This window comes from Dendrobates tinctorius, unplaced genomic scaffold (genome assembly GCF_039654945.1).
Source record: "Dendrobates tinctorius isolate UK_male_01 unplaced genomic scaffold, ASM3965494v1 ptg000259l, whole genome shotgun sequence".
Classification (NCBI taxonomy): domain Eukaryota; kingdom Metazoa; phylum Chordata; class Amphibia; order Anura; family Dendrobatidae; genus Dendrobates; species Dendrobates tinctorius.
The window spans coordinates 4,795,641-4,822,250 of NW_027361926.1; the positions used below are offsets into that span (position 1 = coordinate 4,795,641).

At 45.0% G+C, this 26,610-nt stretch overlaps 1 protein-coding gene across 5 annotated transcripts in view; it reads left to right on the forward strand.

Annotated features, from left to right (window-relative positions):
- RHOG (ras homolog family member G) overlaps nucleotides 1-26,610 on the forward strand; it is a 179,986-nt gene that overhangs the window by 55,701 nt on the left and 97,675 nt on the right. The gene's annotated exons all lie outside the window — the stretch shown is intronic.

The window sequence follows — 26,610 nt, forward strand, 5'->3', positions numbered from 1 at the left end:
ATTGTTCATATGTAGTGCCATCTATGATATCCACTGAAGCTCCTGTATCTATTGTAAAGGTAATGTCAGTGTTGCAGATTGAGAGTGTAACACAGGGAGACTGTACTGAACCAGTGACAGAGGTAGTGAACACATAGTTCTCAGTCGCAGACATTTCTTCTGTGTCCTGATTTATCACTTTTACATCTGCAGATTTTGTCATAGGCAGCGGAGGCTTGTAGTGCGCTGATTTGCAAACAGCTGCAAAATGATTCCCTTTTCCACATTTACTGCAGGTTTGTCCCATAGCTGGACATTTGTTCTGGTGGTGAGGGAAATCCTGTCCACATCTATAACATTTCTTCTGTTTCTGGGCTTGTTTGTCTGGTAAATTTTTCTGTTTGAGATTATGCACATGCAATTTATCCCCATTCTCCATTACGGTAGCCTGATGATCTGCTATTTCTATAGCACGGGCCATTTTGAGCAAATCATGTAGAGAGATATCCTGCTGCAGAGCCTTACGCCTTAGGTTATTAGACGAGCAGGTGACAATTATTTGAGTTAGGATTTCATCATCTACATCTGTAAAGGCACATCCATGTGCTAACTCTTTCAGCCGTGTGACATAAGTGTCTATGGACTCTTCTGGAAGCTGCTTGGCAATCCTGGATTTATATCTTTCATATCTGATGTTCTGTTTGGGGTTGAAGTAGCCAGTGAGAGCTTTAGTGCAGTTGTTGTATGTGTCTGTTTCTGCTGCAGGTAACGTACTGTATATGTCATAGACTCCTGTGCCTGCACAATGCAGGAGCAAAGCTCTCTTTCTTTTCTCCTCCTTTATGTCCACGGCTTCTAGGAAATTCTCAAATCTGTTTAGCCATTTTCTCCAGTTATGGGAGAGATTAATGACATCAGTCATATCAAATTGTGGGAATGTGTGCAAGTAGTCAGCCATGATAGAGTCTCTCAGTGGTGCTGGCGTGTGAAGCGGTAAAATAGAGTCCGTACTCACAGCAGTAGGTGATTATATCCCATCCTCGTCGCCAGTTGTAATATCCACACGTTATGAAGAATTCAAGGTATTAACTTTAGAGATGTTTTATTCTTCGTCCTCCAGCACACAGCATAACAGTTGCATTCCCATGCTACACAGAAGTGAAAATGAAACTTCCCTTCTCATCCCTCTTGTCTCCACCCCCCAAGTCCCATAAGTCTGGCTTGCTTAAAGAGACAGATCTAATTATTATACATTACAGATGCCAATCTGGGTCAACAACTGGGTCATCCATCACCTCCTCTTCTATGTCATGTGCACCTTCCTCTGTGTCACCGTGTATGGTGGTATAGTGTGCGGGAAGGGGCACCTGAGTCTCATCAGGGTCAGAATCTGGCTCTGTACACTGCGAGGACAATGTAGTGCTCTGAGTGAATGTACCAGCAGAATCATCCATCAGCGGCTGTGCATCAGTGCACTCCATGTCAGATTCATCTTGGCCTGGGTAATTCACCATTTCACTTGATAATCCAGGCATGGTATGTGAAAACAGCTCCATGGAGTAATCAGTAGTATGGCCTGCGTCATCCTTCAATCTTGGTTGGGGTGAAGGACACAAGGAAAGGTGTGGTTCATGAACATGAGCCTCCAATGACGACTCAGTGCTTTTACTTTTTACAACTGAAGAAGAGGAGGCGATAGAGCTGGAGGCTGAGTCAGCAATGTAAGACAAAACTTTTTCCTGATGCTCTGCCTTTAAAAGCGGTTTGCCAACTCCTAGAAAACTAAGCCTTTGAAGCCTTGTGGAGCCAGACGATGACGCAGGCTCAACACCTCCTGCATTCGGTCCTATTTTGCTCTTGCCACTACCATCAGATCCACCACCAACACCATCATTACCAGCTGCCAACCCCCGCCCAATTCCACGGCCTCTTCCACCAGCCTTCCTCATTTTTTGTAGAAATGTAGACAAAATCCAACAAACTATATAGTAATGTAAAACAAGGTACAAGGTGTCTATAGGACAGGGGAGATTTTGAATTTCTGCACACACTTGTGGACACTGGACACTTTTGGATGGTGTGAGGCCCACTGAATATCACAGCGCTATGTCACAGGCAGAAATTGGCTAGTGTATCACAAACTACAAGGTGTATGTAGAATTGGGCAGAATAGGAATCTCCCTAGAGTGTAGGTCTGTAAGAACGGAACAAGTCCTCCACTTATCCTTCCACAGTGACACACAGATAGCTTCACTGTGGCCGTGATAACAGCCGTTACACGGTACTGAGAGAGGAGCGTGCACGTACACCGCTGTCCGGTGTACGTAAAATTGTCAAGCTCCGTGTTTATTAAGTATACGGACTGACACACGCTGTCTCTCTATAGTTTTGAATGTGATCAAACAGCAAATATATTTAACTGTTTGAAAGCTAGACAAAACTATAAGGTGGAGGTCTGTAAGAACGGAAAATGTCCTCGACTTATTCTCACAGAGTGACACACAGATAGCTTCACTGTGGCTGTGATAACAGCCGTTACACGGTACTGTGTGAGGAGTGTGCACCGCTGTATGGTGTGAAAAAATGCACGCTCAGTACCTCAGCAGGACAAAAAAAAAAATTGGGATTGCTTTTAAAAAAGCAGTTTGCAGAGCAGTGGGAAAACAGCAATGCAGCTGTCAGGAAGCCTTAGAAGGCAGCCCAACAACCAACACCGCTGATCCACCACAATATAGCCTCCCCTTGCACTGCACACACAGTGACTGGTGTGTTGTACAGGCACAATCGCTAGCAGCAGAAGCAGTTTTTTTGTCTTCTTCCCTGCCTAACGCTCTCCCTACAGAATCAGCAGCAGCAACCTCTCCCTATGCTAAGATCGGCAGAAGTAAGATGGCGGTCGGCGTGCACGTGCTTTTATAACCCCTGTGACGCCCACCAAAGCAAGCCAATCACTTGCATGCCCTTCTGAAAGATGGTGGTGACCCCTGCCTATGTCATCACGTTACCCACAGTGTCCGTGGATCCTGATTGGCTGAAAAAGAGCGCAAAACAAACTTTTGAAACGCGACTTTGGCGCGTAAGTCGCCGACCTCGTGGCCGACCTCATCCTAGGGTCGGGTTTTGTTTCATGAAACCCGACTTTGCCAAAAGTCGGCGACTTTTGAAATTTTTCGACCCGTTTCACTCAACTCTATTCATATTTATACAGGCCTTACAGATGCCACATGGAAAGATCCCTTTTTGCAGAGTTGTATGTGAGGGCTTGTGGGTGGGGGTGTACTGACTATGTACTAATAAGTCTCTTAAATTCCGGCTCCTTCTGGCTACAAGAGAGGGGAATGTAGGGAGAACTTTCCTCAAAGTTGGGTCCGTCATAAGTATATTCCGGTGTTTTTATATAGCCCTTTAGTATCCTCCCATTGGTTATTGAAGGTTGAAATAAACCTTACCTGATCCTCCTCCTTGTCGCTGGATTTTGGATTTGGATATAATAAATGTCCCCTGGATGCTCCTTTTCCCTCCTGTAGCCCTGTGTGATGCTGCGTTTTCTCTACCAGTGGATGATGGATATGTTAGTTAAGTCAGCTGTCTGACTTTCAAAGTCCGAGTATTCCGAACAGATTCGTTTTAGTGCGTCTAGCCATTATGGTTGATGTGGCGTGTAATAATGAGTTGGTGGCAGTGGGTTTTCTGTATAGATCTACGGTGCCATGCAAAAGTATTCGGCCCCCTGGAACTTTTCAACCTTTTCCCACATATCATGCTTCAAACATAAAGATACCAAATGTAAATTTTTGGTGAGGAATCAACAACGAGTGGGACACAATTGTGAAACTGAAGGAAATTTATTGGTTATTTTAAATTTTTGTGGAAATTCAAAAACTGAAAAGTGGGGCGTGCAATATTATTCGGCCACATTAGTACTTTGTTGTGCCACCTTTTGCAGCGATTACAGCTGCAGTCTCTTGAGGTTTGTCTCTTATCAGTTTTGTACATCGAGAGACTGAAATTCTCACCCATTCTTTCTTGGCAAACAGCTCGAGCTCAGTGAGGTTGGATGGAGATCGTTTGTGAACAGCAGTTTTCAGCTCTTTCCACAGATTCTCGATTGGATTCAGGTCTGGACTGTGACTTGGCCATTCTAACACATGGATACGTTTAATTGTGAGCCATTCCATAGTAGATTTTGCTTTATGTTTGGGATCATTGTCTTGTTGGAAGACAAATCTCCGTCCCAGTCTCAGGTCTTTTGCAGACTCCAACAGGTTTTCTTCAAGAATGGTTCTGTATTTGTCTCCATCCATCTTCCCATCAATTTTAACCATCTTCCCTGTCCCTGATGAAGAAAAGCAGGCCCAAACCATGATGCTGCCTCCACCATGTTTGACAGTGGGGTTGGTGTGTTCAGGGTGATGAGCTGTGTTGCCTTTACTCCAACATATCATTTGGCATTGTTGCCAAAAAGTTTGATTTTGGTTTCATCTGACCAGAACACCTTCTTCCACATGTTTGGTGTGTCTCCCAGGTGGCTTGTTGCAAACTTTAAACGACACTTTTTATGGATATCTTTGAAAAATGGCTTTCTTCTTGCCACTCTTCCATAAAGGTCAGATTTGTGCAGTGTGCGACTGATTGTTGTGCTATGGACAGACTGTCCCACCTCAGCTGTAGATCTCTGCAGTTCATCCAGAGTGATCATGGGCCTCTTGGCTACATCTCTGATCTGTCTTCTCCTTGTTTGAGATGAAAGTTTAGAGGGACGGCCAGGTCTTGGTAGATTTGCAGTGGTATGATACTCCTTCCATTTCAATATGATCACTTGCACAGTGCTCCTTGGGATGTTTAAAGTTTTGGAAATCATTTTGTATCCAAATCCGGCTTTAAACTTCTCCACAACAGTATCACGGACCTGCCTGTTGTGTTCCTTGGTCTTCATGATGCTCTCTGTGCTTCACACAGAACCCTGAGACTATCACAGAGCAGGTGCATTTATACGGAGACTTGATCACACACAGGTGGATTATATTTATCGTCATTAGTCATTGCAAGGATCTGAACTGTGTACCTGTTTTGCCCTTAGTTCTGCTGGATTTTGCCTTTACCTGAGATGGAGTTAATGACTTCACGGGGGCTATCTTGTTTCCTGTCTGCTGCATATATAAAGGACTTTGCACACTCTACAGTGCTTGAGTATCTTGTACCTCACCAGCTACCAAGCTAGAAGGACTTGTATCTTGCTTGTCTCTTCTGTTCCTCGGGATACCCCGCTTGCTTCCGGATTCAAATTCCATCTGAAAGACTCTGTTACTTCGGACCTGCTCTGCACCCACCTCCGCTGTGACTGGCTGTCCGCTTGGAGCCCGGTTCGGGCTCCGGACCTCTGGATCCTGCACTCCCGGACTTGAACTCGCACCATTGGCCTGTACTGATAACCCTCATATTCCTGACTCTGCCTGATGTTGTTTCCATCTGTTACATGAAGCGTGTTTCTCTACAATATATATTACATTGAATTCTGAAATATCGTGTCCTTGCCTTCACTCTGACCCACGTCACCGATCTCCATAAAATATTGTAATAATCAAGTGACAGTCATTTAGGACAACACTGGATCATTCAGAGATCCACAGTGAACTTCTGGAGTGAGTTTGCTGCACTGAAAGTAAAGGGGCCAAATAATATTGCACGCCCCACTTTTCACTTTTTGAATTTCCACAAAAATTTAAAATAACCAATAAATTTCGTTCAACTTCACAATTGTGTCCCACTTGTTGATTCTTCACCAAAAATTTATATTTGGTATCTTTATGTTTGAAGCATGAGATGGAAAAGGTTGAAAAGTTCCAGGGGGCCGAATACTTTTGCAACGCACTGCATATACAAAAAAGGTTGCACTCTATCACGGTCTGGCTTGGCCTCCTCACCTCTGCCGTGTCTCTGAGCACCTTGTATTTCTGTGTCTTGCTCAATGGTGGACGGGCTCAGTCTCCTCACCTTGGCAGTGTCTCTGAGCACTGAACACCTTATACTTCTGTGTCTTCCTCAGTGGTGGTCGGGCTCAGCCTCCTCACCTCGGCTGTGTCTCTGAACACTGAACACCTTGTACTCCTGTTTCTTGCTCAGTGGTGGTCGGGTTCGGCCTCCTCACCTCTGCGGTGTTTCTGAGCACTGAACACCTTGTACTTCTGTGTCTTGCTCAGTGGTGGTCGGGCTCGGCCTCCTCACCTCGGCCATGTCTCTGACCACTGAACACCTTGTACTCCTGTTTCTTGCTCAGTGGTGGTCGGGCTCGGCCTCCTCACCTCTGCCGTGTCTCTGAGCACTGAACACCTTGTACTTCTGTGTCTTGCTCAGTGGTGGTCGGGCTCAGCCTCCCCACCTCGGCCGTGTCTCTGAGCACTGAACACCTTATACTTCTGAGTCTTGCTCAGTGGTGGTCGGGCTCGGCCTCCTCACCTCGGCCGTGTCTCTGAGCACTGAGCACCTTGTACTTCTAAATACCGCCACACCATGTCGAGGCCACATATTACTACCATAGTGACTGAATAATATCACATACAAGGGACATATACCGCAACACCATGTCCAGACCACATATCACCACCACATAGTGACTGAATACTACAATACTGATCAGTAATAAAAAAAACCCACAATGCTATCACCATAAGTGCCATTATACACAGGAGATCTGTACTTAGTATGCAGTGTCTGTGTACGGGTAATACAGTGATCAATGACATTATACATAGGAGCTCTGTATATAGTATACAGTGCATAGTGTCAGTGTACAGGTAACACAGTGACTCGCCAGTGACGTCTCTAGGTGAAGTCCTTCATCCTTGCTTTTCATCTTTCATCCAGCACAGACCGCCATCACGTCTTCCAGCCAGGGTTCGTCTCTGCATGAAATAACACAGTTATCTAGAGCTCCACTTGCAGAACACATTCCTTAATTTTTTCTCAACTTTTACATTACACCACATGAAGAAAAAAAGGAGACTGTCGCTCTGCACAGTAACAGGACCGCCCCCCCCCATTTAAAACAGTATACTCAAAAAATGAAATACATCACTGCAGTAATAATATCCATTATTTATCCCCTATGGTAATAATATCCCCCATCCTAGCCCCCGTGTGTCTCATTCCTGGCTTCAGCTATATGTTCTCCCATCCTGCCCTGATGAGTATCCATTGTGCCCCATATGACCTCCCCATCTGTCTCCATCGTATCCATCCTGCCCCATGATCCTGCACGATCTGTCTCCAATCCTGCCCCCAGTGTCTCCAACCCTGCCCCCAGTGTCTCCAATCCTGCCCCCATGTCTTTCATCCTGCCCCGTGTCTCCAATCATGCCTTCTGTGCCTCCAATTATGCCCCCTCTATTTCTAATCCTGCCACCGTGTTTCCAATCATGCCCCATCTCCATCCTGCCGGGGAAACATATTGGCCACTTTCAATAATTAAATAAAAAAATTAAAAAAAAACCTTTCTTCTTACCTGGCCATGCTCCTGCGGCGAAGATGCAGCTGCAGCCTGTGTGAGATGAAGGACCTGTGGTGATGTCATTATCACGTGATCAGGGGGTGGAGCTGATCAATGGTGAAGGCCTGTGATTATCACAGGCCTTCACCATTGATCAGCTCCACCTCCTGATCACATGACGATGATGTCACCACAGGTCCTTCAGCGCTTCGGCCGCAGCATACAGCACTTGGGGCCCGATAACTAGAAGCACAGGAGCGGAGCCCCTGACCTGCGGGCCCCTTTCTGTACTGCTGTTCACCGGGCCCCATACAGCAGTAAGGGCAGTAATGCCCTGATGGCGGCCCTGCTTATCTAATATTTGTTTATATTCTGGAATCAGTTTGTTGACTTTCAATGTAGATAGGGAAAGGCTGTAAGGGTGGACTGAAGGACACTGGGTAATTTTAAAAATAGCTTACCTGCCTCGGGTATAAAAAGACCCTGAGACAGAGAGATGGAGTCTCATGTCATCACATAGAGCTACTAGCCGGACATTCAGCTAAACACCCAATGGACAAGAAACTCTTCAGGATCCCAGCTGAGGGGACGTCAGACCCGGCTGAAAGAACACAGGACTGCTCTTGGTTATCTCCCTACGCTTGTCGTGACCTCCTCTCTGTGTGTTATCACAGGTGGAACAGCGACCCTGGGAGCTCTGACATAACATCCACTAGCATCCCTGTGAGTCAGCGGAGGGGAGAGACCTTGTAATGTGCACTGTTATGAATGGGTCACCGAGGAGGATAGCAGGAACAGGCTAAGCCACCAGAAGACCAGAGAGGTCGGTAACAAAGCAGATTGCAGACCCCTGATCCTATCCACACAACTAGCAGTAGCCGTGGAGCGTTCCTACAATGCCCTAGACGCTTCGTCACAGCCGGAGGACTAACTAAGCCTAAAGACAGAAAGGTGAAATCTAAACTGCCCCGGAGCAGATCCCCAAAGGAATAGACAGCCCCCAAACATATATTGTCGGTGAGATAAGATGAGACACAAATACAGGCAGAAAACAGACTGAGCAAACGGTGGGGCCCAAGCTATCTAGACAGGACAGGACGGTGTTGTGAATTCGCTTTCTGGCCTACTTCTGGTTACTAGTGAAGGTAGTGGAGCTGGTTATATTGACATAGGGGTCGCGAGTTCTCTTTCCGGGCTCCCTCTGGTGGTTACTGGAGGTAGTGGAGCTGATCTAATTAACAGAGGCCTGCCACCTGATAATGAGGAGGATGACTGGAGATCTGGAGTTTCTGACTGGATTTAAGACAGCCAACTCCCTCTATCTCTGCTGGTGATTTTTCCTGCCTCCTGAGGTCTTAGTTTCCAGCTCAGTCCCTGCATGCTCAGCTAAGTGTTCTTTTGCTATTGTTCTCATTTGATCTGGTTTTGTCTATTTCGGTTTTGTGTGATCAGCCAGCTCCGGCTGGGGCTGTGCCGAATTTCTATCTTTATGTTACTGCTTGTGCCAGTTTGCTTTTTGTCCCTTATTAGATTGGCCTCTTTTTGCTCTGCTTTCAGAATATACCAGAGTGCTGATATAGTGGGCGAAGTCTAGTGACTTCAGTATTTTTCTATCAGACGTGTTGGGCATTTTTTGCAGGGTTTTTTGAGTGGTTGCAGACAGAGTCTTTCCTTTCCTGTCCTGTCTAGTTAGTGTGGGCCCCATCGTTTGCTCAGTCTATTTTCCTACCTGCGTTTGTGTTTTGATCTTGTCTCACCGACAATATATGTTTGGGGGCTATCTATTTCTTTGGGATCTGCTCTAGGGCAGTTTAGATTTCTCCTTTCTTGTTTTAGGCTTATTTAGTTCTCCGGCTGTGTCGAGGCGTCTAGGATAATCGTAGGTACGCTCCACGGCTACTGCTAGTTGTGCGGATAGGATCAGGGGTCTGCAATCCGCTTAGTTACCAACCTCTCTGATTTTCTGTGGCTTAGCTTGGTTTTGCTTTCCTCCTCGGTGACCCAATCATAACAGGACAGAAAAGATACTGTATGCAATCACGCACAAAACCCTAAAAAAGTCCAACACTTCTGATATACAAAAAACCTGAGGTCACACGACCACACCCCCGCTAGATCAGTACTCTGGTATAAACTGGAAGCAAAGCAAAAAGACACTAACATAACAGGGGACTGAACAAGCTGTGACATATGAAGCAGGGCCCAGCCCTGCCCCCCATCAGGGAGCTGTTAGGCGTCAGGTTTCTGCATCTGCTCTGCAGGAATCCAGAGCCTCACATTCTGCGGTCTCCTGCTGTCTATCTACTGCAGAGGAGATTACTTTGCAGCAGATCGCTCCAGAGACTAAGTCCCTCTGTTCTCCTACTGGGTATGCTCACCAGACGATCTCCCATTGGAGATCGGGAGTGATGTGCCCAGGTCCTGCTCCAGATCTCATTGGTCCATCTCGGAGATCTGGAAGCTTCCGGAAGGTCTCGGCTATAAAAAGCGCTCATGACCGTTCGCCATCCGCTAGAATAGTCTCTAGTTGCTACTGCGTGAATGGTGATGAATGTATGAACCTGCAAATGACTCATTAAGATCCCCTCCCTCTGATATTACGAATGTGTACAGGGACTTAGAGTCAGCGCCAGCGCGTGGCAAGCCTCAAGCCACTACACCATCATCCACAGTGCTAGCATCCAACATTGCACCTGCTTCCTTGCTTTGTCGACTAACGGCAGTGTCCTAAGGCCCGCTGCAGTTGCAGCCCTCCTTGGCGTCCGCAGTAGCGACGCCGCACGCACGGTAGGTCTAGACGGACGCAGCTCCTCTGCCTTGGGTCCTGCTCCTGTGGCCAGATACCGTGTGTGCATTTACCTCAGGCCTGTGACACTAACAGGCTCAGCTTTTTGTATGTTTATGTTACAGCACCTCTGTGAGTGAACAGAGTCCGCTTTCCGCATTTCGGGTGAAGTTGAACCCGTGAGCATTATACCGCCATATTGCTCGTCTGTCACTACTTAGCAGCAGTGTAACAGCTACTGCACGGTGGACCCCGAGCGGCGAACGCACTTTATTATTTATTTTTATTTAGTGCATTCCGCCGTTCCTAACAGGAGCACGCTGAACCCTAACAGCAAAACAGAAAGCAGAAAAAAGACACAACCAGATTAGATGCAAAGGATTAGCAAAATAATCATTTAACTGAACATGCAGATCAGGCAGGGGACAAAAGAACTCCAAATGCACAAGGAGGAAAAATCACCAGCAACCTTCAAGAGCAGCCAGCTCCATTATATGCTCCCAGCCAGTAATCCCAGGTTCCCAATTATCATCGTCAGGTGGAGAACTTTCATCCACCTGGCCAGCTCCACTACTCTCAGTAACCACCAGAGGGAGCTTTGGCTCAGAAATCCGAGCAAGGGAGTTCACAACAGTGCACCATCATGGGGAAATTGCTGGAATTGTTTGCTAGTGGGTGTTGTGGTTCAATAAAGCTTGGCCACACTGTTTTACCCTAACCCTGTGTTGTCTGTGTAGCGTTCTGCCCACAAGGAGATAGAGCGGGCGTTCAGTGGTATGAACCCTGGTCCATGCAGTCTTGCTAAAGGCCACTAGGCCAGCGGATGAGAGCACCCACTAACCCTGTTTCTCCACAACACCATTTAAAATGAAGGAGAAGTGCTTCTTCTCAGCGCCGGAGTAGAAGCAATCAGATGTTGTTGGTCTCCTGGCTCCACACTGTCATGGCAATCCTGTGACAGTACCCCCTTCTACGAGGGACCTCCGGAACGTCAGGACCGGGTTTATCGGGGAGTGCCACGTGAAAAGACTGCACTAGTCTGGCCACACGAACATCAGATGCTGGTACCCACATCCTCTCCTCAGGACCGTACCCCCTCCAATGTACCAGATACTGAAGCAAAACGAGAATCCAAGATCTTCACTATTGGACACTCCAAGTTTCCATCGACAATGACAGGAGATGGTGGCAGCGGTGACGGCACTGAACATGCAGCGTATTTTTTGAGATCGATGAAATACATTATGGATCCTAAAGGAAGGTGTCAAAGCCAGGCGGAATGTGACGGGATTGATGATGGCTACAATCTTAACTAATATCCCCCTTATGAACCTGTTGAAAATACCTGGAAACAAAAAAGATATTAACAGTTTTAACTCAGTTTTATTAATAAAAAAAAAAAGCTCCCACTCTGCAAAATCTGTTATCTCCGAGTTACTTTCATCTAAACTGCCAAGTAAATCTACCTGGCTCTCTGTCGAGGGATTCTACAGATGTGGTCACATCCCATATAAGGCGTGTCTTTATGCTGATAACAAAAAACGCAATTTACCTCCATGGTCCTATCAAAAGCTGGAGGATATTCTTTTTTTCTGCTATTTACCTCCACGTCCGAGACTGGGACGGTTCCGTGTGCTGCCTAACAGATGAAGACTGCTAATCAACGTTTGGTGAGCTGACTATTTCTATACCCCATATTTCCCTCTGTTTTCTAAGTATTCAAATTCTGGTTAACCCGTTCAGGCTGCCCTTTAGACTGCGGGTGAAATGCAGAGGAAAATGACAGATGGATCCCCAGACACAAAACATGGGGAAAGGCTAAGTGCAACACGAAGGGGTGAGGGTTAGGTAACCCAATACTAGGGAAGAGGGGAGTGGACACCCCCTAGGCAGATCTAAACTCACCCTGTCTGCCCTAAACGTCCCTATGTAGGTTCTGCATCTTTCACCGAGCAGGAACCTAATCCCTGCCTGACCCAGGCAATAAGCCCTGCTTAGGGAAGAACGGGGAGAGCACTAGTTAATCCCCACAACAACTAAAGACAGAAAAGATAGACAAAATAGAGGAATACTTGTCTTGAGTTGACTCAGAGAGCAAACACAGACGTCCTCCAACTGCATCAAAGAGGAAGATAGTCAACTGCTATAGCTCCAAGCCTCAACAGGGGGAAATGGAAATATCACCGGCGATTCCCAGAAGCAGCCGGGAAGTCTATTAACACCCAGGTCCAAGTGTGTCAATTAGAGAATTAGAGCCAGGGGAGGTTGCCACTGGATCCTAGAGGCAGAAGGACTAGGAAGGTGTCTGCAAAGCCAACCACAGAGACCTTCTGCGACTGTCTGCAGCCTCTGTCACACTCATGAGAGTACCCCCCTTCTACGAGTAGCCTCTGGACACTCAGGACCAGGCTTCTCGGGAGAAGAGGTGTGAAATGAACGAACATTCACCTCTGATGCTGAGACCCACATCCTTTCTTTTGGGCCATAACCCTTTCAGTGCACCAAGTATTGTAGGGAACAACGTTGGAGGTGAGAATCTACAATCCTCGAAATCTGAAACTCTAGGTTTTCATCAACAATTATTGGGGATGGCGGTAGGGGAGGGAGCTTAAGATGTTCCACATATTTCTTGAGCAAAGACCTGTGAAAGACATTGTGGATTTTAAGAGCATCAGGTAGAACAAGACAAAACGCTGCTGGGTTAATGATGGCGGTTATTTTATAGAGACCAATAATTCTAGGTCCCAACTTCCAGGAAGGAACCTTAAACCTGATATTCCTGGTAGACAACCACACAAAGTTATTCACATTAGAGGAGGAAGACCTGTGAAGACTCAGACGTCAAGGTTAGATTTCAGATAGGCAGATTTTAAGGGATTCAGAAAGAGAATTGGAGAGATCCAATGGCTGGATATCTTTAAGGATAAAAATGTCCAGGAAGGATGGGAAATCTTGAAAAATGAAATTCTCAAAACACAGTTGTTAACAATTCCGAAAAGAGGGAAGAATAGGAAACGTTTAAGGAAACCAGGATGGATGAACACAGAACTTAAGCACATGCTAAAAAGGAAGAAAAAAATGTTTATAAAATGTAAAGAGGGAGGCATATCTAAAGAAGAATATAATGCTGTCTGCAGAACCTGCAGGGCACGAATCAGATTATCTAAAGTTGACAATGAATTGAGGCTTGCAAGAGACGTCAAAAGCAATAATAAAGGATTTTGGGGATATGTCAAAAGTAAAAGAAAAGTCAAAGATGCTATAGGATTTTTACAGGATGAAAATGATGAAATGGTAAGACAGGATGTTGAGAAGGCCGAACTTTTAAATTCCTATTTTGCATCTGTTTTCTCTCCAAAAGGAAATGTAACATCAACTGTTCTTCACTGTCCTATTAAGTGAATAGAAGAATCCAGGATATCTATAAACAGAAAGTTAGTGAGGAAACACTTAGCTAACCTAAATGAATTCAAGTCTCCAGGTCCAGATGAATTACACCCCAGAGTACTGAAGGAGATAGCAGAAGAAATTTTTGAACCCCTCTCCATAATCTTTGAAAATTCTTGGAGAACAGGAGAAGTCCCAGAAGACTGGAGAAGAGCAAATGTTGTTCCTATCTTCAAAAAGGGGAAGAAGGTGGACCCAGGCTGGTGAGTCTGACTTCTATACCAGGAAAGATCTTTGAACAAATTATTAAACAACATGTATGTCAGTACCTGGATAAGAATGAAGTGATTAAGTCAGCATGGGTTTGTAACTAATAAGTCATGTCAGACTAACTTAATTTCCTTCTATGACAGAATCACGGATTGGGTGGATCAGGGAAATGCTGTAGATATGGTATATCTTGACTTCAGCAAAGCATTTGACAAAGTGTCTCACACAATCCTTATTGAAAAAATGACTAAATATGGAATGGATAAGGCAACTGTTAGGTGGATTCATAACTGGCTTAGTGATCGGACCCAATGAGTGGTCGTAAATGGCTGCACATCCAGTTGGAAGAATGTCTCAAGTGGGGTACCACAGGGCTCTGTCCTGGGCCCTGTATTGTTCAACATCTTTATCAATGATTTAGATGAAGGAATTGAGGGTAGACTGATTAAATTTGCTGATGACACAAAGCTAGGAGGGATAGCTAATACTAGAGAAGAGAGAGAGAGGATTCAAAAAGATATAAATAAACTGGAGAAGTGGGCAGCAACTAACAGAATGGTTTTTAACAGGGAAAAATGCAAAGTACTACATCTGGGCAATAAAAATGAAAAAAGCATATACAGAATGGGAGGAATAGGGCTAAGCAACAGCACATGTGAAAAAGACTTGGGTATACTAATAGATCATAGACTGAATATGAGTCAACAGTGTGATGCAGCAGCAAAAAAGGCAAATGCAATTCTAGGATGTATAAACAGAAGCATACAGTCTAGATCACGTGAAGTCATTATTGCCCTCTACTCCTCTTTGGTCAGACCTCATCTGGAATATTGTGTCCAGTTTTGGGCACCACATTTTAAAAAAGACATCAAACTGGAGCAAGTTCAGAAAAGAGCCACCAGAATGGTGACCGGTCTGCAAACCCTGTCTTATGAGGAAAGGTTGCATGATTTGGGAATGTTTAGCTTGCAAAAGAGAAGACTGAGAGGAGACTTAATAACTGTCTACAAATATCTCAAGGGCTGTCACATTGTAGAAGAATCATCTTTATTCTCATTTGCACAAGGAAAGACTAGAAGCAATGGGATGAAACTGAATGGGAGGAGACACAGATTAGATATTAGAAAAAACTTTTTGACAGTTAGAGTGATCAATGAGTGGAACAGGCTGCCACGAGAAGTGGTGAGTTCTCCTTCAATAGAAGTCTTCAAACAGAGGCTGGACAGACATCTGACTGGGATGATTTAGCGAATCCTGCTTTGAGCAGGGGGTTGGACCAGATGGCCCAGGAGGTCCCTTCCAACTCTACGATTCTATGATTCTATGACATTAAGGTCTGGATCTGGCAAGCACTTTCTATCATACTTTGGAACCTGTCTCCCATGATCTTCAAATTACTCAGAATCCCCCACCACACTGGGGAGAGCGATGAAGCAAAACGTTCCTGTTATGGAACTCCAGAAGCCCCTCCCCCGCTAAAAGTACAAAATTGTGGATGGTAACAGTATGCACCAAAGAACGATGACCTGCCAGTAAACTCCTGATGATGATTATTAATAGCAAATTCTGCCAGCGGTAAGTAGGATACCCAATCCTCCTGATTTTCGGAGACAAAACACCTCAGGTAAGTCTCCAAATTCTGATTAACGTGCTCGGTCTGTCCATTCGACTAGGAATGGAAGGCAGAGGAAAAGGACAGATGCACCCCCAGTCGAGAACAGAACGCCCTCCAGAACTTGGAAACAAACTGGGTCCCCCGATCTGACACCACATCTGAGGGAACCCTGTGAAGCTTTAGAATCTCATTAATAAACACCTGAGCAAGAGTCTTGGCATTCGGAAGTGCCGGTAATGCGACAAAATGAAGAATTTTACTGAACCTATCCACAAACACCAAAACCACAGTCTTGCCTGCAGATACCGCTAGGTCAGTAATAAAATCCATGGTCTGCTAGGAATAGGTAGTGGAAGAAGAGGACCAGACGGAAAGGTATGCGATACTTTAGAACATACGCAGATATTACAGGCAGCTACTTGTTCAACTACATCCCGATGCAACCCCAGCCACCAAAAACAACGAGAAATGAGGTCCACAGTTGTCTTACCACCTGGATGGCCAGCAAGCACAGAGTTGTGATGTTCCTTAATTACTTTGCGGCACAGATTTGGTGGTAAAAACAACCTTCCTGGAGGGAAGAAGGCCAGGACGTCCACCTGGGCCTCCAACACCTCACCCTTCAGCTCAGGGTACAATGCTGAAATGACTACCCCTTATGATAATTCGAGGCAGGGTTCTCATGGTCACCACCACCAGGGAAGCTCCGGGACAAAGCATCAGCCTTGACATATTTGACCCCTGGACGGAAAGTGACTGACCACAAAATTGAACCCAGTAAAAAACAGGGACCATCTAGCTTGCTAGGGTTGAGATGTTTAGCTGATTGAAGATATGACAGATTATTGTGGTCCATCATAACAGTAATAGGATGTACTGCCCTCTCCAACCAATGTCATCATCCTTCAAATGCCAATTTAATCACCAAAAGTTCCGTATTACCCACAGCATAATTTCTCTCAGCTGAGGACAATTTTTTGGAAAATAAAGCATATGGACGCTATCAGGTTCCTGACAGCGCCGGCGTACAGCCTCCGCTGAGCAGGGACTCACCTGTACTGTATGGGCCCCGGGGACTGAAATAGCTGGAAAGTACAGATGCACAGGACCTGAACGCTGAAGCTTTAGCAAGCAGGCACAGGACCTATGGTCATGTGACAGCAAGGGGGCGGGGCTTAGCATCCTGTTTTCAGAGATGGTAGAAAACTCAGAGTCGGGCAAATGAAGTACAGGAGGGATAAACAGACGGGAGGTCAGACAAAGCCAAAGGTCATACACAAGAGGGCGGTGCGGTACCAAAGAGTCGAGCAGAGAGTAGTCGGGTCACAAGCAGAGAGTCATACACGAGAGAGCGGTGCGGTACAAGAGGGGCAGGCAGAAGTCGTAACAGGGACAGAACCGGATCACAACCAAACAAGCAACAAGTTATCATGCACAAGGCACACGTATACAAGAGGTCAACTAACTCAGCCGAGGGCTGGAGTATAACTGACAACGGACCTAGGTCCAGTGAGCATTAAATAGCCGCCTTCTGCCAGAGAGAGGCAGCACAATTAACCCCAGTCTGACCAGGACGGGCCAAAGCGAAACCCCGTCCTGGATCATGACAGACGCCATTTAACAGGGAACGGACCCTGAGACCCAAATGCCCCAACCCCACCTCCAACGCATCAACCTCCATAACAATCTAAAAAGGGAGGTAGACTGCCATCTTTTTTCTTCATGAAGAAGAACCCTGCCACCACGGGTGAAAATGAGGGTCGGATATGTCACTTCTCCAGACTTTCTGCAATAAATCCTTCATGGCTTGTCTCTGTAGGCCGGAAAGATTATACAGTCTGGATTTAGGAAGTTTAGCTGCGGGGGTCAGGTTAATAAGACAGTGTCACATGTACGGTGAGGAGGCAAATCCTGACACCTCCTCTCTGAAAAAACGTCCTCAAAAACCTGACAAAAATGCAGGTAAGGTTTCTGTAGAGACAGAAGAAAGGGAAATATTTAGACAGTTCTCCCGGCAGTAATCCCCCCACTCAATGATCTCCCTTGGCTTGCCAATCCAACAACGGATTATGTTTCACCAACCACGGAAGACCAATACAATTGGGGTGGGAAGACCATCCAGGACATAGCAAGGAATTAGTTCAGAATGAACCGACTCCACCCTCAGCCTGACATTATGTGCAATCTGAGTCAGAGCTTTCTGTGCAACTGGCGCTGAATCGATAGCGAAGATGGGAATGGGCTAAACTAAAGTACAGCAAGCCAGACCATGAGTTCTAGCAAACTCCTCATCAATCATGCTGACTCCAGCTCCACTGTCAACAAACACAGAAATCTCCTCAGTTTTGCTCTCTAGCACCACCTCTGCTGTCAGGACACACCAGGAACTGCAGGTTGACAATAAATGCACTCCTTGCTTATTCAAATCCAGACTACCAAGGGTTAAACATGTCTCCTTTTGCTTAGGCATCAAAGGACAGGCCCCAATAAAGTCTCTTTTTTCCACAAAAAAACACATTCCCTTCTTTTTGCGAATCTCCGGGGAAATGGACGATGCAAAGGCACCCCTAATGCATGGGTTCCTCCACCTTCCCCAGAACTGGTTCACCGCTAGACCACTCTCCTGGCAAAGAGGCAATACCCTGAAAAAGAGGCTCCAGGGAAGGTGGTCTTACCCACCGATCCTGAAGGCATCAACGCGAACAGCCAATGACCTGGCGGCTTCCAAGGACTCAGGGGTTTCGTACACTAAGGGTCCCGTTACACATAGCGACGCTCCAGCGATACCGACAGCGATACGACCTGGTAAGAATCGCTGGTGCATTGCTACATGATCGCTAGTAAGCTGGCAAACAGGCAGATTTACCCAATGACGCAGCAGCGATCTGGCGATCTGTATAACGACCTCAGCGGTCGTTGGTACCTTGTCACACAGCAGCGATTCTGAACAATTCCAGCCTGCGTCCCTGAGTTCTGAGTCGCTAACGAGGTCGCTCGTCGGTGTCAAACACAGTGATGCCCACCTGTCGAATTCGGAGCTATATGTCTCCACTGACGGACTCCCCTGCTGAAGGCCACTGTCAGCATTTGAACCCATCAGCTCCTGTGCACCACACGGCAGCTATTCAGCTCGCTGGACAGTTTCGTGCTAACCCAAGTATTTGTACTTATGTTGTTGCTGATGCCTCCTCCCTGAGTGTCCTGTTGGTTACCACCCTGAGATTCTGATTAGCTCATCCTGATTGAACACCCTATTTAAACCTGGCCTTGCTCTCCTTTCCTTGCATGATTATTGAGCTTCCTGCCTCTAGTCACACGTCCTTCCACCTGCTGTCTCTTCATACGACATTGCTGCTCCTAGTAACGACCTCTGGCTTTCCTGACTCCTTATTCCTTCAAACTACATTGCTGTTCCTGTGTAACGACTTCTTGGCTATCGCTGACTACGCTACCTGCCCGCTGCTGCCCCTAGTGGTTACAATATCACTACTCCAAACCAGGTCAGTCCGTAACAGCGACACATATAATCCCAAAAAAATATTCATCAAAAACTAGTATGTAATACAATTTCAATGTTTTATTTAAGATGCAAAAGGCATGATGACACAAAATAACATATTCAAAAATGAGACTTTTATTAAAACAAATTAAATTCAGTTAAAATATAATGGATATATTAATTTATACTGTATGGGCAGGGCAGGGTGTGTCAGGCTAATTGGTAAAAAATTAAAAATAAAAAATAGAATAAAATATATAAATGTAATAATGGTTATCTATGCCAAATAATTATATATCATACTTCCAAGTGAGTAAAAATTAATGCAAGAGAGATATAATATTAATTCAACCTGATAGAATTGAATTTGTGAATAATTATTCAAAATAGAATATATTTATAAAAAATAAAGTGCTCACAATAAAGGGCATCAGATATAACAAAAAAATAAAATATAAATGCACGAGGAAAATATTCATGAATACTAGATCATATAACATTCATTTATAAAAAGCAAAGTGCTCATAATGAGAAAAACCTCATGATTAATGTGGAAAAAAAAATGATTCAATAAATAAAATATATGTGCATAGTACACAACCAACCAGTATGATACACCTCTGCCCCTGCACACACCGCTCCTTCTGCAGCCAGATGCAGAGCGACTGTCTGGTTAATCTGACTCACCTGTGACAGAAATACAGAGCGCGTGTGTATAATGGCATTTAGTATTGTGGTTTTTTTTTTATTAATGATCAGTATTGTAGTATTCGGTCACTATGTGGTGGTAATATGTGGTCTGGTCATGGTGTGGCTGTATTTGTTCCTTGTATGTGGTATTATTGGGTCACTATGTGGTGGTAATATGTGGTCTGGTCATGGTGTGGCTGTATTTGTTCCTTGTATGTGGTATTATTGGGTCACTATGTGGTGGTAATATGTGGTCTGGTCATGGTGTGGCTGTATTTGTTCCTTGTATGTGGTATTATTCGGTCACTATGTGGTGGTAATATGTGGTCTGGTCATGGTGTGGCTGTATTTGTTCCTTGTATGTGGTATTATTCGGTCACTATGTGGTAGTAATTTGTGATCTGGTCATGGTGTGGCTGTATTTGTTCCTTGTATGTGGTATTATTCAGTCACTATGTGGTGGTAATATGTGGTCTGGTCATGGTGTGGCTGTATTTGTTCCTTGTATGTGGTATTATTCGGTCACTATGTGGTGGTAATATGTGGTCTGGTCATGGTGTGGCTGTATTTGTTCCTTGTATGTGGTATTATTCGGTCACTATGTGGTGGTAATATGTGGTCTGGTCATGGTGTGGCTGTATTTGTTCCTTGTATGTGGTATTATTTGGTCACTATGTGGTGGTAATATGTGGTCTGGTCATGTTGTGGCTGTATTTGTTCCTTGTATGTGGTATTATTCGGTCACTATGTGGTAGTAATATGTGGTCTGGTCATGGGGTGACCAAGTATTTGTTCCTTGTATGTGGTACTAATGGTCATTTAAAAAAAAATGTATGTGACTCATTCCCTTAACCCCTTCATGACCAAGCCTATTTTGACCTTAATGACCAGGCCATTTTTTGCAATTCTGACCAGTGTCCCTTTATGAGGTAATAACTCAGGAACGCTTCAATGGATCCTAGCGATTCTGAGATTGTTTTTTCGTGACATGTTGGGCTTCATGTTAGTGGTAAATTTAGGTTGATAATTTTTGTGTTTATTTGTCAAAAAATCAGAAATTTGGTGAAAATTTAGAAAATTTTGCAATTTTCAAATTTTGAATTTTTATTCTGTTAAACCAGAGAGTTATGTGACACAAAATAGTTAATAAATAACATTTCCCATATGTCTACTTTACATCAGCACAATTTTGGAAACAAAATATTTTTTTGTTAGGAAGTTATAAGGGTTAAAAGTTGACCAGCGATTTCTCATTTTTACAATAAAATTTACAAAACTATTTTTTTAGGGACCACCTCACATTTGAAGTCACTTTGAGGGGTCTATATGGCAGAAAATACCCAAAATTTACACCATTCTAAAAACTGCACCCCTCAAGCTACTCAAAACTACATTCAAGAAGATTATTAACCCTTCAGGTGTTTCACAGGAACTAAAGCAATGTGGAAAGAAAAAATGGACATTTTAATTTTTCCAACAAAAATTTTCTTTTAGCATCAATTTTTTCATTTTCTCATGGGAAACAGGATAAAATGGATGCTAAAATTTGTTGGGCAATTTCTCCGGAGTACAACGATACCTCATATGTGGTCATAAACCACTGTTTGGGCGCACGGCACGGCTCAGAAGGGAAGGAGCGCCATTTGACTTTTTGAATGGAAAATATGCTGGAATATTTAGCGGTTGCCATGTCGTGTTTGGAGAGCCCCTGTGTTCATAAACATTGGAGCTCCTCCACAAGTGACCCCATTTTGGAAACTAGACCCCCCAAGGAACTTATCTAGATGCATAGTGATCACTTTGAACCCCCAGGTACTTCACAAATTGATCTGTAAAAAAAAAACAAAACACTTTTTTTTCACAAAAATTTTCTTTTAGCCTCAGTTTTTTCATTTTCACATGGGCAACAGGATAAAATGGATCCTAAAATTTGTTGAGCAATTTCTCCTGAGTGCACAGATACCTCATATGTGGTCATAAACCACTGTTTGTGTGCATGGCATGGCCCGGAAGGCAAGGAGCACCATTTGACTTTTTGAATGGAAAATTAGCTCCAATCGTTATCGGACACCATGTCGCATTTGGAGAGCCCCTGTGCACCTAAACATTGGAGCTCCCCCACAAGTGACCCCATTTTGGAAACTAGACCCCCTAAGGAACTTATCTAGACGTGTAGGGAGCACTTTGAACCCCCAAGTGCTTCACAAAAGTTTATAACACAGAGCAGTGAAAATAAAAAATAATTTTTTTTCCTCAAAAATGATTTTTAGCACACTATTTTTAATTTTCACAAGGCTAACAGGAGAAATTGGACCACAAATCTTGTTGTCCAGTTTGTCCTGAGTACGCTGGTACCCCATATGTGGGGGGGAACCACTGTTTGGGCACACGGCAGGGCTCAGAAGGGAAGGAGCGCCATTTGACTTTTTAAAATGCAAATTACTTCCAATCGTTAGCGGACACCATGTTGTGTTTGGAGAGCCACTGTGTGCCTAAACATTGGAGCTCCCCCACAAATGACCCCATTTTGGAAACTAGACCCCCTAAGGAACTTATCTAGATGTGTAGTGAGCACCTTGAACCCTCAAGTGCTTCACAAAAGTTTATGACGCAGAGCCGTGAAAATAAAAAAAAAAAATTTTTCCCTCAAAAAATTATTTTTTAGTGCGCAATTTTTTATTTTCACAAGGGTACCAGGATAAATTAGACCCCAAAATTTGTTGTCCAGTTTGTCCTGAGTACGCTGGTACCCCACATGTGGGGGGGAACCACTGTTTGGGCACACGTCGGGGCTCGGAAGGGAAGTAGTGACATTTTGAAATGCTGACTTTGATGGAATGGTCTGCGGGTGTCATGTTACATTTGCAGAGCCCCTGATGTACCTAAACTGTGGAACCCCCCCACAAGTGACCCAATTTTGGAGACTAGACCCCCCAAGGAACTTATCTAGATGTGTGGTGAGCACCTTGAACCCCCAAGCGCTTCACAGAAGTTTATAACGCAGAACCGTGAAAATAAAAAATATTTTTTTTCCACAAAAAAAAAATGATTTTTAGCCAGCAATTTTTTTTTCACAGGGGTAGCAGGATAAATTGGCCCCAAAAGTTGTTGTCCAGTTTGTTCTGAGTACGCTGATACCTCATATGTGGGTGGGGACCACTGTTTGGGTACACGTCGGGGCTCGGAAGGGAAGTAGTGACATTATGAAATGCTGACTTTGATGGAATTGTCTGCGGGCATCATGTTACATTTGCAGAACCCCTGATGTACCTAAACTGTGGAACCCCCCACAAGTGACCCCATTTTGGAAACTAGACCACCATGGAACTTATCTAGATGTGTGGTGAGCACCTTGAACCCCCAAGTGCTTCACAGAAGTTTATAACGCAGAGCAGTGAAAATAAAAAATATTTTTTTTTCCTCAAAAAAAATGATTTTTAGCTAGCAATTTTTTTTTCACAAGGGTAGCAGGATAAATTGGACCCCAAAAGTTGTTGTCCAGTTTGTCCTGAGTACGCTGATACCCCATATGTGGGGGATGACCACTGTTTGGGTACACGTCGGGGCTCGGAAGGGAAGTAGTGACATTATGAAATGCTGACTTTGATGGAATGGTCTGCGGGCATCATGTTACATTTGCAGAACCCCTGATGTACCTAAACTGTGGAACCCCCCCACAAGTGACCCCATTTTGGAAACTAGACCCCCTAAGGAACTTATCTAGATGTGTGGTAAGCACCTTGAACCCCCAAGTGCTTCACAGAAGTTTAGAACGCAGAGACGTGAAAATAAAAAATATTTTTTTTTCCTCAAAAAAAATGATTTTTAGCCAGCAATTTTTTTTGTCAGAAGGGTAGCAGGATAAATTGGACCCCAAAAGTTGTTGTACAGTTTGTCCTGAGTACGCTGGTGCCCCATATATGGGGGGGAACTATTGTTTGGGCACACGTAAGGGCTCGGAATGGAAGTAGTGGCGTTTTGAAATGCAGACTTTGATGGAATGGTCTGCGGTCGTCATTACGTTTGCAGAGCCCCTGATGTGCCTAAACAATAGAAACCCCCCACAAGTGACCCCATTTTGGAAACTAGACCTCCCAAGTAACTTATCTAGATGCCTGGTGAGCACTTTGGACCCCCAAGTGCTTCACAGAAGTTTATAACGCAGAGACGTGAAAATTATAAAAAAAAATTTTTCCACAAAAATATTTTTTTAGCCCCCAATTTTTTATTTTCCCAAGGGTATCAGGAGAAATTAGACCCCCAAAGTTGTTGTGCAATTTTTCCTGAGTACGCTGATACCCCATATGTTGGGGTAAACCACTGTTTGGGCACACGTCGGGGCTTGGAAGGGAGGAAGCACCGTTTAACTTTTTGAACGCAAAATTGGCTGGAATCAATGGTTGCACCATGTCGCGTTTGGTGACCCCCTGATGTGCCTAAACAGTGGAAACCCCTCAATTCTAACTCCAGCCCTAACCCCAACACACCCCTAACCACAGCCCTAACCCCAACACATCCCTAACCCTAATTCCAACCCTAACCATAACCCTAACCCCAACAGACCCCGAACCCTAATCCCAACCCTAACCATAACCCTAACCACAAGCCTAACCCTAATTCCAACCCTAACCCTAATTCCAACCCTAACCCTAATTCCAACCCTAACCCTAATTCCAACCCTAACCCTCTTTCCAACCCTAACCCTCTTTCCAACCCTAACCCTCTTTCCAATCCTAACCCTAACCCTCTTTCCAACCCTAACCCTCTTTCCAACCCTAACCCTCTTTTCAACCCTAACCCTCTTTTCAACCCTAACCCTAACCCTCTTTTTAACCCTAACCCTAACCCTCTTTTCAACCCTAACCCTAACCCTAACCCTCTTTTCAACCCTAACCCTAACCCTAATGGAAAAAAAAAAAAAATATTATCTTTATTTTATTAGTTCTGCCTACCTATGGGGGTGATAATCGGGGGGTTTATCAAAATGAAAGAATGGAATCTGCAGCCGGCAGATTCGGGCGGGCGCACTGCGCATGCGCCCGCCATTTTCAAAGATGGCGGCGCCCATCATCCGGACCCGAGGGACACCGGGAGGGACGGGGGGACACTGGAGGTACCGGGGGGGTGAGGGGGGGATCGGAGGCTGGCGGGGAGCAGAGGGAATGGGAGGGGGGCAGATGATGACAGCGGCGGCAGATCGCCGCTGTCATTCAGTTGCGGGGGGGGCGATCGCCGGTGGGGGGGTGGAATCGGTGTCTCCAGCCATGTCCGATGCTACAGCAGCATCGGACATGGCTGGATTGTAATATTTCATCAATTTTCATTGATGAAATATTACTATCGCTCTGATTGGCTGTTTCACTTTTAACAGCCAATCAGAGCGATCGTAGCCACGTGGGGGCGAAGGCACGCCCCCTGTGGTGAATTACAAAGCCCCCTGTATCTGCGGGTCGGGTGACCTTTCAGTGACCCCGGTCACCCGACCCGCAGGGGGGCTTTGAAGTCATGACGTCACATAGGCGTCACTGGTCAGATTTGAACCAGGTTTCATGACGCCTATGTGGCGTCATTGGTCGTGAAGGGGTTAAAGAAAAATACATAAAAATATACGTAAAAACAGTATTTGATATTTTAACAATGTTTAATAGGTTACAGTAGATTAGGACCCGGCCAAAAGAGTCTGCCTTGTCGTGACGGTGGCTTAAAAAATCTTTTGGCCAAAACAGAAGCTGCTGGCTATGTGCGTGATCTGGTGATGGGAAGTGTTAATATCTGATTGGTGAGGATGGGGTGCTGAAGTTGAGTTTTTCCAAGAGTTGGTGGTGGGACTGTAGAAGGTTCGCAGGGTGGAGGCAGAGCTGGAGTGGAGCCAGGGTGGAGTCTCAAGGGGGCCCGAAAATTTTGCCCTGAAATTCCTAGTAGCAGCCCTGACTGGGACCCTAACTCTCCGTGTCCCAGGGGTACTCTTGATGGTACAGAGGCCTGTGTCTCCAAGCTTACTAGGCTACTGTTAAACCCTAATCTGTCCCCTCCCCAAACTCATGCGGTATGGGACTGAAATGTAAGGGAAATAAGACACACAGACTGACAGGGGTAACTAAAAATCACTGTAATAATAATAATTATTTTATTTCTATAGCGCTGACATATTCCGCAGCACTTTACATTATAGAGGGGACTTGTACAGACAATAGACATTACAGCATACAGCACTATCATACAAAACACTCACCAAACATAGGGAGGAAGGTAGGAAGAGGGTGGAATAAACAAACCAAACTGGAATAGGAGAAGATAAGCCCTCACAGACAACCTGTATCCTCCCAGCCAGCATGGAAAGAGTCCTTAACCCTTTCAGCACTGAAGGAAAGGAAATCCATTTAAAATAGGACAAGAATCACACAGTCTTTAAAGAGGACCTGCGATTCATTACCCATCGTGACCTTCTAACTCCAGGTCTCCCAGGACGACGTGACAGAAACATGGTGGTGGCAGCATAATGCTGTGGGGAACAGGGAGAATGAGATCCGCTGTACTACAATATTGTGTACACGGCGATCTACACTGACAAGTGGGCACAGGATTAACTGTAGCAGGAGGCTCTGGCTCACGGTGTCCGGCACTTTCCTCGCACGCAGACGCAGCCTGTTGTTCATCAGTGGTTTGTATCTGAGTTTTATCAGTTTTTGGTCAGTGTTTCTGATTTACCATCAGTTTCATCAGTGATTCAAATCATCTGCTCTCCATGACACCACTAATCTCGGCAGCACATGGACTGCGCACCGATGCCACACGTGTGCTGGTCCTGATTTTTACACACTCGTATGGGTAATTTTGGTTAGTGGCTCAGATCAAAATCAGTGGTGTGAGGGTTTTTTTTTTTGCTGACCACTTGATTA